This window comes from Rattus norvegicus, chromosome 1 (genome assembly GCF_036323735.1).
Source record: "Rattus norvegicus strain BN/NHsdMcwi chromosome 1, GRCr8, whole genome shotgun sequence".
Lineage (NCBI taxonomy): Eukaryota > Metazoa > Chordata > Mammalia > Rodentia > Muridae > Rattus > Rattus norvegicus.
The window spans coordinates 25,031,351-25,050,403 of NC_086019.1; positions in this window are offsets into that span (position 1 = coordinate 25,031,351).

Sequence of the window (19,053 nt, forward strand, 5' to 3'; positions counted from 1 at the left end):
ACAGCAGCAACAGCTTTTCCAGGTTCTGCAGTCATCTGAACAAAACTGTAGAGACATCCAGCACACTCCATTAAAAAAAAAAAGTAAAAAAACAAAACCCGAGAAAACAGCACAGTTCTGTTACTCTTGTGGTACCTGGCACCATTTTTTTTTTTAAATTAGCTTCTCAATCATCATCTGGAAAGAAAACATTCTGAGCAACATCATTAAAAACAGCTCTGATAAAGTACGGTCACTACTACGTATCATAAAGCAGGTACAAGCTATTTTACATCCACAGAGGTATGATACAGTACTGTCCTACATCTATAATACTAGAGGATACAATTTAAAAGGCATTATTTGAGACTTGATTCTACTTTTCCAGCAGAGGGCCCAAAGGATGGTGTGTGACACAGCTTTGTAAAGAAACATACTCTAGACAGGATTTCCTTTCACTAGTGGCACAGTTCTAAGGATTCATTCTCTCCATGAATGTCAGCTAAAACCGTTATTAAAAAAATGAAATATCCCTAAAACAAAACCGTATAACCACCAGATTCACATGAAGATGACCTAGTGGAGACAAGCTGGACCTCACCTTACCAACAAGCTATCAAATCTGTTATGTTTAAACAGTGAGACCTCCAAGGAAGGAGATGCCAAGTGGTGCTTCAAAGCTTCGGACCACAATCAAACACAGCATCCTTTTCAACAGAAGCAGAAGCTCATCTGAATATGCTCAAGGATGCTGACATCAACATTTAATCATCTCCTCACTCATCCAGGAAGAAGGGGAGATCAGTTACTACTGTACTTTATTGTGTTCAACCAAATCACCATGTTACAAAAATAGCAAGCTGCCATAATAAAAAATAAGGCTCCTCTATCCAGCACCAGATAGCATCATTTTACTTTCAAGCCTAGAAATTGCACACTTGTATATAAACCAACCGAAGATGAGGATTGAGAGTTCATCTTGGTGGATTTTTCCTTTGATGAATATGAAGTGTCCTTCCTTATCTTTTTTGATGACTTTTAGTTGGAAATTGATTTTATTTGATATTAGAATGGCTACTCCAGCTGGCTTCTTCTGACCATTTGCTTGGAAAGTTGTTTTCCAGCCTTTCACTCTGAGGTAGTGTCTGTCTTTGTCTCTTAGGTGTGTTTCCTGTAGGCAGCAGAATGCAGGGTCCTCGTTGCGTATCTAGTTTGTTAATCTATGTCTTTTTATTGGGGAGTTGAGGCCATTGATATTGAGAGATATTAAGGAATAATGATTATTGCCTCCCGTTATATTCATATTTGGATGTGAGGTTATGTTTGTGTGCTTTCATTCTCTTTGTTTTGTTGCCAAGACGATTAGTTTCTTGCTTCTTCTAGGGTATAGCTTGCCTCCTTATGTTGGGCTTTACCATTTATTATCCTTTGTAGTGCTGGATTTGTAGAAAGATATTGTGTAAATTTGGTTTTGTCATGGAATATCTTGGTTTCTCCATCAATGTTAATTGAGAGTTTTGCTGGATACAGTAACCTGGGCTGGCATTTGTGTTCTCTTAGGGTCTGTATAACATCAGTCCAGGATCTTCTGGCCTTCATAGTTTCTGGCGAGAAGTCTGGTGTGATTCTGATAGGTCTCCCTTTATATGTTACTTGACCTTTTCCCCTTACTGCTTTTAATATTCTTTCTTTATTTTGTGCGTTTGGTGTTTTGACAATTATGTGACGGGAGGTGTTTCTTTTCTGGTCCAATCTATTTGGAGTTCTGTAGGCTTCTTGTATGTCTATGGGTATCTCTTTTTTTAGGTTAGGGAAGTTTTCTTCTATGATTTTGTTGAAGATATTTACTGGTCCTTTGAGCTGGGAGTCTTCACTCTCTTCTATACCTATTATCCTTAGGTTTGATCTTCTCATTGAGTCCTGGATTTCCTGTATGTTTTGGACCAGTAGCTTTTTCTGCTTTACATTATCTTTGACAGTTGAGTCAATGATTTCTATGGAATCTTCTGCTCCTGAGATTCTCTCTTCCATCTCTTGTATTCTGTTGGTGAAGTTTGTATCTACAGCTCCTTGTCTCTTCTTTTGGTTTTCTATATCCAGGGTTGTTTCCATGTGTTCTTTCTTGATTGCTTCTATTTCCATTTTTAATTCCTTCAACTGTTTGATTGTGTTTTCCTGGAATTCTTTCAGGGATTTTTGCGATTCCTCTCTGTAGGCTTTTACTTGTTTATTAATGTTTTCCTGTGCTTCCCTAAGTGTGTTCATGTCTTTCTTGAAGTCCTCCAGCATCATGATCAAATACGATTTTGAAACTAGATCTTGCTTTTCTGGTGTGTTTGGATATTCCATGTTTATTTTGGTGGGAGAATTGGGCTCCGATGATGCCATGTAGTCTTGGTTTCTGTTGCTTGGGTTCCTGCGCTTGCCTCTCGCCATTAGATTATCTCTAGTGTTACTTTGTTCTGCTATTTCTGACCGTGGCTAGACTGTCCTATAAGCCTGTGTGTCAGGAGTGCTGTAGACCTGTTTTCCTGTTTTCTTTCAGCCAGTTATGGGGACAGAGTGTTCTGCGTTCGGGCGTGTAGTTTTTCCTCTCTACAGGTCTTCAGCTGTTCCTGTGGGCCCGTGTCTTGAGTTCACCAGGCAGGTTTCTTGCAGGGGAAAAGTTGGTCCTACCTGTGGTTCCAAGGCTCAAGTTTGCTCGTGGGGTACTGCCTAAGTCCTCTCCGCTGTGTCAGCAACCGGGAAGATCTGCGCCGCTCTTTCCGGGAGCCTCCGTGCACCAGGGCTCCAGATGACGTTTGGTGTTTTCCTCTGGCGTCTGGATGTGCACAGAGTGCAGTCTCCTCTGGTTTCCCAGGCGTGTCCGCCTCTCCGAAGGTTTAGCTCTCCCTCCCACGGGATTTGGGTGCAGAGAACTGTCTATCCGGTCTGTTTCCCCCAGGTTCCGGCGGTGTCCCAGGCGCAGGGGTCCTGCCGCTCCTGGGCCCTCCCCTACGGGAACCCAGAGGCCTTATACAGTTGCCTCTTGGGCCAGGGATGTGGGCAGGGGTGGGCAGTGTCGGTGGTCTCCTCCGCTCTGCAGCCTCAGGAGTGCCCACCCGATCAGGCGGTGAGGTCTCTCTCCCACGGGGTTTGGGAGCAGAGGGAATCTGTTCTCTTATACCATGTTGGTTGTAGTGATTAAATTTAGGAGCTTAGGTTGTCAGGTTTGGTGGCAAGCTCCTTTTCCATGCTGAACCATCATCTTGCTATCCCAAATGGCTAGGATAATCTTCAAAAAATAGGAGTTCTCATACATCTTAAGAGTTCTTCAGGTTATTCATTTACTATTGTTATGAGAGTGAGGTATAATGGGGCTTTATCCTTACTAGTGTTTAAGCTACAATAATCCTCCCTTTTAGCCCTCTACAATTAGCTGCATACATTTCAGAGCTTGTCAAGGTTGCCTTTTATGGTGTTAGGAATGTTGGCATCACCAGTAAGAAAAAAGTAAATGACAAAATTACCCTTGAAGTATTAGTTATGCACAGACTTCTACAGTCAAAGTTAATGAATACAATTAAATGTGCTTTTCTTTGAAATTATACTATTCTACATAAAAATAACTTTCCTCTGGATGTCTGGCCTTTAGGATGATATTATTAATTCACCCAATACTTAGTGGCTACTACATACCAATGTTTCTCTATATAGTATTGGATCAATTTGGTCCTTGCGTCAAAGGAGTTGGTAATCTGATACAGAAATTGGATGGTGTTATTACTCTATAAAAATACCTTCTGGAGCACCAGAATAATCTTGGATGATACTGTGAAAGGCATAAATTTGAAGAAAAGAAAATAGGCAAAGTGATGTGAGGGGAGAGATCCAACGGTGTGCTCACTGTGAGTGATTTCATAAGCACACTAATGTCACCCTGCCCCAGCCTCCTCTCCAGTAGTCATTTGATGAATACTCCCTTCTACCTGTGCTGTCATCCTCTCTCTTACTCATGCTGTTTACTGCTTCTGTTCTTCTCAACCATCTCTGGGTCATAAAAGTGATAAGCAGAGGCAGAAAACCCAGGGCGCGGAGGTGGGGGAGGTGGAGCGTGGGGAGTGGAAGTGGGGGTGGGGATGGGGGTAGAAGAAGCCAATCTGTTTGTTCAGCTTTCCTTTGTTTGGTCCCTCGGGGGGCAAACGTCATCTGGTGGAAGGAATATAGAATATGAAGTCAGAGAACTTGGCGGTGAATCTCTTCTTTTCTGAGGACTTTCTTTGACTTAAGGTGACTCATCATTTTCCTGTCTCCAAATACGGCAAAATGATTGTCCCGGCAGATGCTGTTGTGTTAAGTGAGGGGCAGGAGGCACCTGCTGGATAGTCACTTCATGTCAGGAAGCAAGGCTCCCTGCAGTCTGTCCAGTAGCTGCTCAAGCACAAAGCCAGCCTGTCCTCTACGGCGCTGGCAAAGGCCGTGTGGTAAGAAGTAAGACAGTCTAGAGATGAAACGATTCTTTCTGAGCGGTGCAGTAGCTCAGAGTAAACATTAATTATTTAGCTATAAGGAGCGTGTGCTCCGATGGAAAAGGATGTGAAGGAAATAACCTATGTATTGAAAACATGTTGACACACTGGGATCTGGGAGCATCCTTGATTCCTCCCCCCCCCCCATCCTAAGGACCTTCACGGCACATTGGTTCTTCTTACTGAGCGCCTCTCTTCTATCTCCATGGCTCAGTCTGGCATCATGGTGCTTTGGCATCATGAAAGCACTCCCTCATCCAAAAGACATTTATTAAGGACCTAATGGGCCAGGTGTTGTGGTATTCATACAAAGAAGAGGCCCTCAAGGTGTTCAGATGTCAGACACATGTCAGAAGACAGGTAGATAGCCTATGCTTGTTAAACCGTGCTGTGATTCAAGTTACAGGGGTACATGGGAAATTACAGGTGTGTGAAGGAAGGGCACCTAGTCTGGCCAAACAAAGGGCGTGCTTGGATTAGCCCGCAGTCTTCCTGTAGTGGTGGACTTTTGATATACAGAGGCAGAATAGGGGTATCTGTAATCAAGAAGCAAAGTGTAATGAATTCTCTTTTTCAGTTCTCTTTCTCCTTTTTATTCGGCCTGGGACCCCATCTCACAGAACGGCACCATTCACTTCTCAGATGATTCTTCCTACCCCACTTAACCCAATCTGGAAAATTCCATACAGAAACACCCAGCAGTTCATCTCCATGGTGATTTTGGATGAGATGGCAGGCAGGGGATGCCAGGTGGGGATGGTCTTGCATCCCATACTGTGCTCCAGCTGTGTCTGGCCAGCAGAGACGGAGTGCAAACCACAGGGGGAATTTAAAATTTACTAGCAGTCTCATCCTAGCCTCATCGCTAGTGAAAACATGGCACTCATCTGTAACTCTGGCTTCAAGAGGCTGAGACGGGAGGGTTTCAAGTTTGATCTTGAGACCAGATTACATAGTGACTCTCTCAAAAAGACCAGAAGAAGAAAAGGGGGAGGTGAAGATGGGGTAGAGGGAGGAAGAGGATGAGGAAGAAGGGGGAGAGAACAAGGATCGAGAAGGTAAAAGTAAAGGGGAAAAGGTAAAACAAATATTTTACTTCAATTATACTATCAAAAATAACTTCACTTTCACATGTATTTAGTGTAAAACCATGATGATAGACGCCTTCCTCTTTTTGTACTGTTTTTGGAAATACATTGCACTTCATCCTTAGAGTATCACTCTGTTGGGGCTAGCCACACTCTAAGTGCCTGACAGCCTGCGGAAGGAAGAATGCTAATTCTAGGAGCTGACCAGTGGAAATACTCAGGAGACCTGTCTAGTCAGAAAGCTTCCGGCAGAGCAAAACAAAACACAACACAACACAACAAAGCAACACAACAAACCACATTGACATAACAGTTTTCCCAAAAAAAACCCCAAGGGGGCCCGCACCGCCCACAGTTTAAACCACATCTTCACAGGTTCACACCGCCTCCCACCATACACAACTCAGTGCCATATGGTGGCCAGACCCTGTGGTTCAGACTGACCATTCTGACTGGAGAAAGAGGAAAAGCAGTGTGAGGCCACAAGTGTCCAAGCAGGGACCAGGAGTCTCGATGTTCTCAGGAGTAATTCAGTCTTCACTTCGTAAGAGAATGTGAATCCAGAGATTCCACTTGTATTACCCCAAGCTACAGATCAGAAGATTTTTCTCAGCAATCTAACTTTTTGATAAATATTTAAATCCCTCATTAATTTAACAGCCTGTAAAGTTTATTTTATGTAGGACATACTTAATAAAAATCTGGTTAAAAAATGTGACCGTTTCTGGTTTTTCGACCTTGAGGGGGAGACTGGGAGGATTCCTATTTCTCCATTTTTATGTCCCTTTCTACTGCAGCATTTTCTATTTCTATCCTAATCTTAGTAGTTTTTATTCTAAAACAAAATGTAATTTTAAATCAAAGTATGATTTCTTTAAGTTAAAAATGTTTATTTTTTGATAAAAATATAAACAACCAAGAGAGTTAAATTTTGTCTACACCTTAATATGCTTTTTGCCTTTAACTATGTAAAATAACCTATCAAAATTAAAGGCAAACTGCAAATTGTAACTGAAATACAATAAAATTTTAAATCCAATTTGCTTGAACAAGGGAAAACTTTTGTCTGAACAATTTTAGTTGTTGAACCCTCCTGGGTCCTCTACAGTGTTTGACCCCTGCTGAAGCCCTGCTGTTGCATTGTAAAAGCCTTTTGTTCCTAACAATGGCCCTGAAGCCTGGGTGGTATACCTGGGCAATAATCTGTTCTGTCTTTTGTTCCTCTTTTCTTTGTTCCGGAGGGCTTAAGCCGATTTTTCCACTATGCTTCCTTTCCACTTGGTGGACTTGGGGTATATATTCTGTGAATAAAGCAAAAGATTTGGCATTCTTGTGACACGAATGACCCGAGTATGTGTTTTTTCTTAAACCTCACAGGCCTATGGCTCTCAGTACCCTGTAGGCTTGGGCACCGGTATTTAGTGAAGTCATATTATATGTTAACAAAATGATAGTTTTCAATTGTAGTTTTCCTATTTGCCTCACTTTTATTAAAAGTAATTATGTCTAGACCTAGATAATCTACAAAATTAAGAATATTATGTAACTATGGAAGATGTTGCTGTACGCCACAATCTTCTCTAGACCCACAAAGCCTTCTCCTAGTATATAGGCCAGAGGCAAGTAAGACCCATATATATACCATATGCCTAAATAGATTCATCTTTCCACATCAACAACTTCTGTGTCTTAGGATGAAGCCATAGATGGCAACTGCTTGGAACAATAATTTTATTCTGTTTAGCATGAGCATGGTTTTCTAAGCAATACAATATCATTATTTGCATAGCATTCATATAGCACTACATAAATGATCTAGAGATGATTTAAAATACCACAGGATATGCACCTGATGAGAGTCAAGAGGCCACTTTCTTATAGTGCTGCGGGACCATTGTATTCAAAAGCTATGAGCTGAAGCCAGGCCTAGTGGCACATACCTTTAATCTCAGCACTCGGGAGGGAGGCAGAGGCAGGTAGATCTCTGTGAGTTCGGCGTCAGTCTGGTCTACAGAGCGAGTTCCAGGACAGTCAAGGCAGTTATATAAAGCAACCCTGTCTAGAAAAAACAAAACAACAACAACAGCCAAAAAACGCAGTAAGCTGGATGTGGTGGTGCACACCTTTAATTTTAGTACTTGGAAGGCAAGGCAGATAGGCAGATAGACCTCTTGTGGGTTCAAAGTTAGCCCATTTTACATTGTGAGTTCCAAATAAGCCAGGGCTACACTGTCAGTTATAAGAGCAGATTATGGATAGTGTCGTGGTTGACTGTCCCACCACTGAAGGCCAGACTCTGAATGACATGAAAACACAGGTACTCTTCCAAAAATGTCTGCACAGGTATGTGTTTGTGATTCATAGTTCCCACTGTAGCATATCAACAACGGAAAGAAGATGAGAACTCAGGAATTATCACAGGAATGACAAGGGTTATGTTATGGCTGTGAAGGCAGGCAGAGGGAGGCAGGGAGAAGCTGACATTCTGGAAACACCCTGAGAGACTTGGGAACCTCCAGAGCCACTTACTTCACTCACTTATCTCTCTAAGATGCTTGCATATCACTCGACATTGAATGACAGGCACTGAGGCTAATTGTACTCAAGAATGATACTCCAGGGGATTTCAATAATAAAAATAATTACACAGTGGAAACCTAGTGTGTTGGGTAATCAAAAGTAGAACCAATACTTCAGCTGTCAGTACATAAGGGAGCTGTGAATGGCTGTAATTTCTACATGGATGGCTGTTCACTGTAAATGTGCTTAATGCCACGGCAAATGGTTCAAATTATAAATTTTATAAATATATACACATGTTTTTATGTTTTAGATATGTTTATATGTATAATATCTATCTATTGCACAAATAATCATAATAAATAAATCATTTCAGGAGGTTTTGAGCTCAGTCCACAGATCTTTTATTTTTTTTTCTTCAACCATGGCTAATGTAGTCCACAGAAACAAGAAAACAGACAGATAGGTGTGGATTTATATTCTATTTACTCATTATGAAACCCAGACCTATTCCAGAATGTAACAGTTTGCAGCTAAATGAATACCCACTAGCCTTTAAAATAAGGTTTTGGGGTCCTCATCTCATCACTGAGATGTAAAAAGTCACTCCACACATATTCAGAGATGGGTTCTCTGCTGTCCCCTCTTGCTGGATGCATAGGAAGTGCCCTACTTATAGAATGGGAGGAAAAAAAGAGTCAAAGTTCATACAAGGTTTCCTAAGAGGAAAAATACACCCTAAAGTTCAAGTAAAGCAAAACCCCTACTTCCTTTTTCTCAAGTTTGCAAGGTCCACCCCCCCTTAAAGCATCAAATCTAATTTTTCAATTTTGTTCTTTTAAAATAAACTATTCTAGGGAAGTAAGAAAGATTGAAGCACCCATGAGTCACAGACCCAATTTTTTCTTTTTAATTTCTGCCGTGTAACAGATCACAGTGATAACACAAGTCTGTCCTGTACCAGATGCACACAGATTTTACCTTTGTCCCTTTCCTATCCAGGGTCTTACTCAGGGTGCTGTTGTAGAAATTATTTAACCCTGACCCTGGGTTTCTACCCTACCTTTGACCATTTAGTTCCCAGATAAACATACACACACACACCTTTTATATTTACAATAAACCTTAAACAGTTCAATAGTTGGGAATATACACCTACCCTCTCTGCTATTAGAATCTATTTCCTATTGATAACCCTGAGTTATTACTGACTGGGTTTCACCTGGGCTGTTCTTAGTTCCAACTGAGCAGCCCTCAGGGCCATGATCTCCTGACTCCTAACCTATGGAAGATTTGTCTTCCGTCTCCTGCACCTTCTTCTCCCCGCAAGCCCTGGAAACCTAACACCCCTGTGCCTACATCTCTTCTGCCCAGCTATTGACTGTTGGCATCTTTATTAGCCAATCAGAAATATCTTGGGGGCGGGGTCTCTCAGAGTCTTTCTCCTTGCTAGGGCAAGTCTCTGGGGCCCAATATTAACATCAGAATCCATGCAGCCTTAGGCCAGCCCACTCCAGGGAGCCACTTATTGGCATCTTTGTTCAGCCTTTCCTTGCATCTTTTGTTTGTTTTTGTTGGTTTTTCTCAATTTTGCCACTTAAAAATAAGACCCTAAGTGGGGAAAGGCAATTTCTTGAGTGATTTTTTTCGGATTATTCTGGGTTATGGGTTTCAGAGACCAGAGGGTCACTATAGCAAGTTCCTTGTCATTAGGATAACTTGGCTTTCGATGCTAACCTTTAACCTCCTGGAAGAGGCAGTTTGCCTATATGCACTTGTGTGTGTGTGTGTGTGTGTGTGTGTGTGTGTGTGTGTGTGTGTGTATGTTTGTGTGTGTATCCAAACATGACTGACGCTACCATCAGTTAGCTTGGGTTTTCTACTCTTCTCCCTAGCCCTTTCACACTGTTCTCTTTGGAAGGAAGTCCAAGTGTGCTGTACATTCTAAAAGAAGTTTCCCTACAGCTCCTTGAGCAAGGTGTAGAACTTTACAGCAGCCATGCACGTGTACGTGAGCACACACATACATGCGCACACAATTTTGTAAACCTTAATGTACATAGATTGTTTTATTGATTCACTGATTGATCATTAAAAAGAATTTGAGCGTCTCAGAATGGAACCTAGGCTATGGAATATTCTCAAAATGTGTTACAGAATTTTATGGGACTCGGTAGGGGAAAGGAAATAACCTAATAACCCTGGTACGTATGCAAAATACAGTGTTAAAAGGACAAGGAAGCACTGTGGCCTTGTTGATGTAATTAGATCCCTTGGATGTGTGATCAGATATAGGTCATTGTACAAGCATATCAGAACTAAGTAGTTAAATAGAGGGTGGATGTTTGTATCCAGGTTTGTCACTACTGGAGTAGAAGGCTATAGAACACAAAAAGGCAATGATATATTGATGCCAATGACATCATTAGAGTTAGAGTCAGAGACATCATTATATATTTGGCTTAAAACAGATTCAAATGAATGCATGCAGTGCTATCAGTGTATCAGCGCATGTGCCCGTGAGATGGAGTTCCTTGATTTCTAATATCATCGTCCAGTAAGTGGACCCAAAACTATTTAAAGAAATGATCGATTTTAGAACCAAGACAAGAAACAGATAGGACGATTCTGTAGCATCTTCCAGGGTGCAGAGGCACTCACAGCAGCTGCCTAACCAAAGAGCAATGCTTGTATCTGAGGGGAAGATGCCAAGGGGACCCAGGAGGGAATTGAAAATGCTTTGGATAGCAGGCCTGAGAAAGAAAGCAATTAATACTGTAATGGATCATAAGCAATCGTTAGCATCCACATGCTCATACTGGCTGACATAACTGACGTGTGACGGGATGACCTGGGAGAAGGAGGTGTAACTCTCCATACAGAGAATCCCACCCAGGTTCTGGAAATCTATTTTGGAGGATATCATTCACATCTCTGCATCACAGAAAATTACACGAAATCACTGATGAGGGTCACAAGGTTAATGGCCATCCTTTGATTGGAGTGAGCACATTGAGAGTCATACAAAGTCATTAGCAGAAGCAGATTTTCACATGCTCTACCTTTATGTTTCCTTGGCAATGAATGTTGTCTAGCAACTGCTAATTTCCCTTCCTAGCTCTGAAGAGGGCAGTGCTATGGCGCCTTCTCAGGTGTGTGAGTCTTTACCAGGCTAGGGGCAAGGAATCAACCTCTCTCGCACACCTTCAAGAAGAAGAAATGGAGACAGTTTCGTTTCTATCTGTAACTAAAACAAGGTCTCAATGTTTACTTGTCCATGAGCAGCGCCACAAAGCAGATTGCTCAGCGCGGGGCTGCAGTGACTCAGCGAAACCTCATGTAGACACACCCCTGGAAAGCACATTCAGAGAGGGGTAACCTAATGACTAAACGTGGACCTTTACAGTAACTTCCACATTGCTCAGAAACCGGTGCCAATAGTAGATTTAAAAGGCAACACAGGCTTGCCCACAACCGTCCATGAAAACTGTGCTCAGTCTTGTGTTTAGGAAAGTTCCGAGAGCACAAAAATGCTTTAAAGACAGCAGTGCATCGCTCTGCCTAGCCATTTTCCACGTGATGTTCTGGGACAGTGTGTCTGCATCCTGCTCTGCCTGCCTAAGTAACTCTGGGCACCAACCCTCCCCACAGCATTTCCCAGGGCAAGCATCCAACTGATACCTCTTTTCAAGAGGCTCCATCCATCCTCAAATAACAATCTTGCCTTTGAAATATTTTTTTATCCTTCTGTTGTGTGACATTTGTTAGTTGTAAACAGGAGCCTGAAATTCTAGGCAATTCCCTAGAAACCCACATTATGCTTCAGTTATAAATAACAGATACAAAGCAAATCCATCCTCACCACCCAAGCCACCCAGAGCAAAAATAATTGTCACACAATACCTACAGGATCGAATATATGTAACAGATGGCAACTAGATTACATATTCCTTTTCCATAGTTTTCTCTCTTTTTAATCAAACGTTATATAATACACGGTCTGAGAAAAAGTGTCAACGTGACAACATTTGCAATTGATTTAATGAAATTAAGGACGGCAAAATGTTAACATTTACAACTTTAATATCTATTGCTAGCCAGCATTGCATGTTGATTTCAGGTTAAAAAACAAACAAACAAAACTAGTGCAAAGCCGTGCAAGATTTTAAGTACTTTGGGGAGCTGAAATAGATTCCTAGGTTCTGTAATGGAAGCATATCTATCTATCTATCTGTCTGTCTGTCTGTCTGTCTGTCTGTCTATCTCTGAAGGATGGCGTCACTGTGAAATCATGAGCTTCATTTAACCATTTAAGGTCCTTAAGGTTTGCACATGCTGTAATTTTGGGTGTCTGTCCTTGCTGTGAAGTAAATCCACATCCCTGTCCTGCTTATGAGAAACCCTCTGCAGTTGGGACAGAGGAGCTCCTTCTCCAAGTACCTTTTCATCTCCCCACCCGCAATGCTTCATTTGCAGCAGTAGAAAGACACACATGAGTCACCTTGTGCTTTTTATCTATGAGAGAGGTGACTTCAGAACCCACAGGCCAATTACTGATGAGATGTGCCAGGCACTGAGTGCCCTCCAAATTCTACCCTGCTGTGGGCAAAGTGAACACTGGAAATCTTCAGCCTCACGGGTCCTTCTCTGTATGTGTTACCTGTTGCCTTTGTTTTTCTCCTATAGACACATGTATAGTGTTTGTCAGACGGAATAAAACCCCACCCCATCCCTGCATATTCCAGAATGAAGGGAATATGTTGAGCAAAATATTACCTTTCCTATAATGGTTTCAACTATATGAGGTACATTATAATTTGAATAAAGCACGGATAGATTGAAAGGGAGAGATGAGGGAAAGGGCAAAGAATACTAGAGAACACACACACACACACATTTTGTTACAAAGAAACATATAAAAAATACTATAGACAACAATGATTCCCTTTCAAAATGAGTTCTGGAGTCTCCTTGAAATGGTTATATTATGAACTACAACCAAGGAGGTCCACCATCTACTTAGGAGGGAATGTGCATTCTTCCCATGTTGCTAAGACTTTTGCTAGGCTCTCTTGGAAGGCACCGGGATGGAGAGAAAAGCTGACCTTCTGCCTTTGGCCTCATTCGGATACTTTCTAGCAAGGCATAAAATGAAAGTATGCATTGTTTCTGTGCACGATTACAAGAATAGGACAGGTCACTTTTCCCAGAGTAGCTGGCTCAAAGAGCGGAAGGGGAATTGGAAAAAGAGAGGTTGCATAGTCAACCAACTTCCTGTCTGTTTCTCTTAAAACAGATACAAAAAAACTGCTTTTGACTTACCAGTTCTAGAAGGAAAATGGGGCCCCCTATCTTGCACCACCAATTCTGACACCAGTGTGGTGAGAGGTTGTTAATTGTTACTTCAGTGTTGTTATTTTCCTAGGAGTAGAAACAGGTTATCCACCTTCTGGTTTGTACTTTAGGCTTTGCTCTTTGACCTTCCAATAGAAAGTCCATACTGAAGCATAAGATGCTGTTACATTTTAGAATGGATTTTCTGCATGTGTCCATGGAGAGCCCATATAAGGACATAGTTATTTTATCCTAAAACACTCAGGTTAGATTTTCTGTAACTGCTACTAGGAGGTGGCCAAGAGAGGAGGACATGGTGGGCAGTGGAGAGTGAGAGTCAGGCTAGCAAGTGAACAGAGCTTAGGAAGTCTCCTGTGGACCAGGTTACCTCAAAAAGTCTTAGATGCAAAATTGTTGAAAACAGTAAAAAAAAAAAAAAGAAAGAAAAGAAAACTTACACCTTTTGAAAGCGAACCTTTTGGGTGATGGTTCAGAGAATCGTCACCTTAAATTGCTCCCAAGTCAAAGGTCATGTATGTTTAGGCATATGGTACTAATATTTAAGTATAGTCATGGGCCACATAATGATGTTTTAGTCAATGACAGGCCACGTGCATGGCAATAGGCCCATAAGATTATAGAGTAGAGTCGTAGCTGCCTTAGCTTGTGAAAGTATACTTACATGATGAAATCTCCTGGTGACACAGTCTCTAACACACAGTAATAAACTCACCTAATGGTGCCTTTCTCAGAATATAACCTCATCATTCAGTAATGCATGACTACACACAAAATTATGGGCCTCCAGAAGGTTTTCAAAAAGTATTTTGGTTCTACTCTGGAGCAACGTCATTGTGGCAAGTTACTGTGGTAACAAAGCCCAAAGGACAGTCAATGAATCAGGCCCGAGATGACTGCCATTTCCAACCATACAAAGGTCATAGGGAGAACAAACACTCTGGACACCATGTCTGTCATTGCCTTTAGGGGACATTGGAAGGCTAGTACCTCAAGCCTCGAAGCAAGATGCCATCACACTTGGAGAAAGGGAATACCATTCAAAAGTTTAAAATACAGTGCTCTTCATATACAGTGCTCAGCATCTAATCAAAACCAGAAGTTAGACAAGAGGGCCCAAGCAACCAATTAAATGACATTCCCTAAGGACAAACCTCCGTGGATCTGGATAATGCAACAGTCGAACATTTATTTTGAAATGTTATACGTTTATTTCTTAAAGAATTAATGGACAAGATTGAAATTTTTGTCAAAAAGAACTGCAGAAGAGAATCAAGAGTAGACTTTGTAATTGAAAATTTTAATACCTCAAATTACTAATTGCTTGGTGAGTATAGGGGGGTCTTCGTGTTTTGAGTGTGGAGAACCTTAGATGATGCGATATTTAGTGTCAGAGAGAAATGCAGTGGTTACTTTTCTTAGTTTTCATGGAGGATTGATTCCATGCCTTTCCAAGAATATCAAGATCTGAAGATGCTCGATTCTCTCTTGTAAAATGGTGAAGTGTTTGGCGTAACAGACTCACATACTTCCACATACTCTTGTTATCACTGCCATTGTTTTGAGACAGGGTCTTGGTAGGTAGCCCAGGCTGGCCAGGGACTTGCCATCTTCCTGTCTCAGCCTTCAAAGAGCTGGGATCATAGACATGCCTCAGACTGTCCAGCTTTCTTGCATATACTTTAAATTATCTTTCTGTTACTTGCAATGCTTGACACAGTATAAAGCTTTGTAAAAAGTTGTCATATTTTCAAAGAGGATAATGATAAGAAAATGTGTGTATAAGTACAATAGAGATGGAATTTCCATTTACAACTAGTTAAACCCACGAATACAGAATCCATGGATATAGATCAATTGTATTTGGCTTTTTAGCCAAATGAATACATAATATGTTCCTGCCATTATATTGTTTATACAAAACATGTATATGGTTAAAGTTTGTGCAGGAACATTATTCATGTGCCTCTCACTATGAGGTCGTTCTAAATTATAATTAATTATATGTGCATAATTCATATTATTTTCATCTTGTATTAATGTACTTGTCTTCCCTGAACTGAAAACTTGCCATTTCTTTTATTTCAGGCCAAAGGCTCCAGAGAAATCAGTTCTAAGGCCTTAGGAATCTGAGCTCTTGCTTTATCTTTTACCCTGTCTCTAATGGACATTGGCAATTATGGACCTCAGGGCTTTTATTTGTTTGAGCTTATTGTAATTATCTGCAGTAAACATGTTGTATGATAGATTTCCGGACCTTGTTCCTCTTATTTAACTAATTTTGTACCCACTGAAAATGTTAATTTTTTTACATCTATCTATCTATCTATCTATCTATCTATCTATCTATCTATCTATCTATCTATCTATCTGGTGTATGAGTGTTTGGGTATATGGGTTTGTGCTGTGTGTGTGTGTGTTACATGGGTATGTGGGTATTTGTGTGTGGTACGTATATGTGGATGAGTATACGGCTATGTGGGTGTGGTGTGTATATGAGTGTGTATCAATGTATATGTGTGTTTGTGTGTGTATGTGTACATGTGTGTATGTTTGTGTGCAAGGGTATACAGGTATATATGTGTGATGTGTATGTTTGTGTATATATATATTTGTATGTGTGTGAGTGTATGGGTATGTGCTGTGTATTTGTGTGTGTGTGTGTGTGTGTGTGTGTGTGTGTCTTCGTGCATGCGCTTGTGTACAGACATTCATGCCATGGCCCACATGAAGGTCAGAGGACAACTTAGTTTCCTCCTTCTACCCTGGGATCAAATTCATGTCGTTCATTGGCTTAGTGGTTGGTGCTTGTACCGCATGAACTGTCTCTCTTGTCCTACAACTTTGTGTAACTTTTGTCTACATTTCCCTATTCATCACTTGCCTTCGATGGCCTCCCCTCTGTTACCAACTTACACTTGTGTAAGATAAACATCTTAGGCTCTTCATATGAATAAGTCCATGTGATTGTCTTTCTGTCCTTCATTGATTTGTGACAATGAACACCAGAGTAATCTATGTTGTCATAAATATCAAGATATTGTTCTTTTAATGACCAAATGTATATCTTATTTTCCTTCCTTTTTTTCTATGTGGAGAGGTTTAATGGGAGGAGACGAGTAGGAGAGGGGAGGAACAAAGGAGGCCGGTCATGGGCACATGGAGGGAAGGGGGTGAGAGGGGAATGGGGAGAGAAGGGATGAAAGGGAAGAGGGCACGAGAGCAGAGAAGAGAAAAGCAAAAGAGCCATACTTTCTTTACATATTTATCCATATGTGGGCAATTATAATGTTTTCATATTTGACTACTATAAACCAGACAGCAATAACTTGGTTGTTAAGATGTCTCTTTGATATCATCCTGAGTGAGGTAACCCAATCACAGAAAAACACACATGGTATGTACTCACTGATAAGTGGATATTAGCTGAAAAATTTGAATTACCCAAGATGCAGTTCATAGACCACATGAAGCTCAAGAAGAAGGATGACCAAAGTGTGGATGCTTCACTCCTTCTTAAAAGGGGGAACAAAAATATTCATAGGAAGGAATATGGAGGCAAAGTTTGGAGCAGAGACTGAAGGAAAGGCCATTCAGAGCCTTCCCCCATGTGCCCCATACACACACACACACACATACACACACACACACACACATACACACATACACACACACACACACACACACACACACACACACACAAACACACACACAGCCACCAAAACTAGATAAGATTGATGAAGCTAAGAAGTGCATGTTGACAAGAACTGGATATAAGTGTCTCCTGAGAGACACAGCCAGAGCAAGTCAAATTACAAAGGCGAATGCTAGCAGCAAACCACTGAACTGAGAATGGGACCCCCATGTGAGGAATTAGAGGAAGGATTGAAAGAGCTGAAGGAGCTTGCAACCCCATAAGAACAACAATGCCAACCAACCAGAGCTCCAGAGCTCCCAGGGACTAAACCACTACCCAAAGACTATACATGGGCAGATCCATGGCTCCAGCTGCATATGTAGCAGAGGATGGTTTTGTTGGGCAGCAATGGAAGGAGAAGCCCTTGGTCCTGCAAAGGTTGGACCCCCAGTGTAGGGGATTGTTGGGGGGCGGGAAGGGAGGGGTGGATGGGGAGGGCAACACCCTTGTAGAAGAAGGGGAGGGGGATGGGATAGGCGACTTATAGCTGGGAAACCAGGAAAGGAAATAACATTTGAAATGTCAATAAAAATATCCAATAAAAGAAAAATAAATAAAGTTAAAAAATTAAAAAGGATAAGAAAAGTCTCTTTGAGAGGATGATTTTATTTCCTTTACATACTTCAGGGCTGGATGTGGCATCCGGCTCTTTTGTAAAGGTAGTTCCATCTTGTCCTGATCTTAGCCTGACTCCATGACTCCATTTGTGTGTGCTTGGGTACTTTGTCAACTTCCTAAACCCCTAAGCAGTAACATCCACTTTAGCAACACACTTGAGATGTGCCATGACCATGACCATGGTCTAGACACAACCAAAACAAGGACTGTCTTTGGCCAAAACAAATGTCACCATGTTTCCCTGACCCGCACTTGACAATGTTGTCATTCCGGGTGTTGCAGAGTTTGCATTTATATTCTTCGAGCTTTGAGGGTGCAGAGCTGCTCTAGGTCACCCTCATTTGGCCTTGTGTGCCTGGTGGCCTGTAACTTTCTCACTTGGACTGTAATAATTTGAGCAGGAAGAGATGACTGGATGGAATCAAGATTCAGTCCCTTTCTGGTATGAAGCAATGGTAATGATGGTTTTCCGTGGTTGGAAGAATCTGCATTTACAGCAGTAAAAACACACCCAGACATCGGAACAGAGAGAAACAGGAAGCAAGGCGAAGCAAAAGGACGCTAGGAAAAAAGGGTAAATTATAACCTGTACCACGAAGTGAAATCATTCCTCATTCAGATTAACAGTGGGAAAATTAAAATGTCACATGTCGACCAATGTCGATGTTTCCTGGAGGAGAAATACACATTTCTAGTCTCTGAGAACCTCACAGCACCTCAGACATTGACTCTGAGGATATCTTTATCGTAGAAACCCAACCTTGGCTATGTAGGGAGACCTTCTCTCCAAAACCAAACCAAGCCACATTTGAAGGCCCCGTGAAGGATGATAGCTGCACCACTTTGTGCTGACGTGATGCTCGGAGGGCAGAGGTCCTCCACGTGCTCATTCACTCTGCTCTCTATAATAAACCTGGCACACGAACCACGAGATGGCTCAGGAGGTAAGGGTGTTTATTTACCACTGAGGCTGAAACTGTGAGCTTCATCCCCCAAACTCCCATGACGGAAGGAAAGAAACAACTTCTGAGGTTGTCCTCTGACCACATTGGCTTTGCGGCACACAAATAAATAAAATTAACATAGCTTTAAAAAAAGGAGACAAAAACAGTAGACATAAATCAGCAGAGTAAGTCCCGGACTGACAAAGACGTTCTGTCCTCTGTGCAGGAACCAGGCTCAAAACCGGAGACCAACCTTCAAGCCACTTGCTGTCCAGCCTGTCTCAGGTGAAGAGACGTGGACTCACTGGTGTTTGGTCCTGTCTGTGTGCTATGGAGCTGAAGTTATT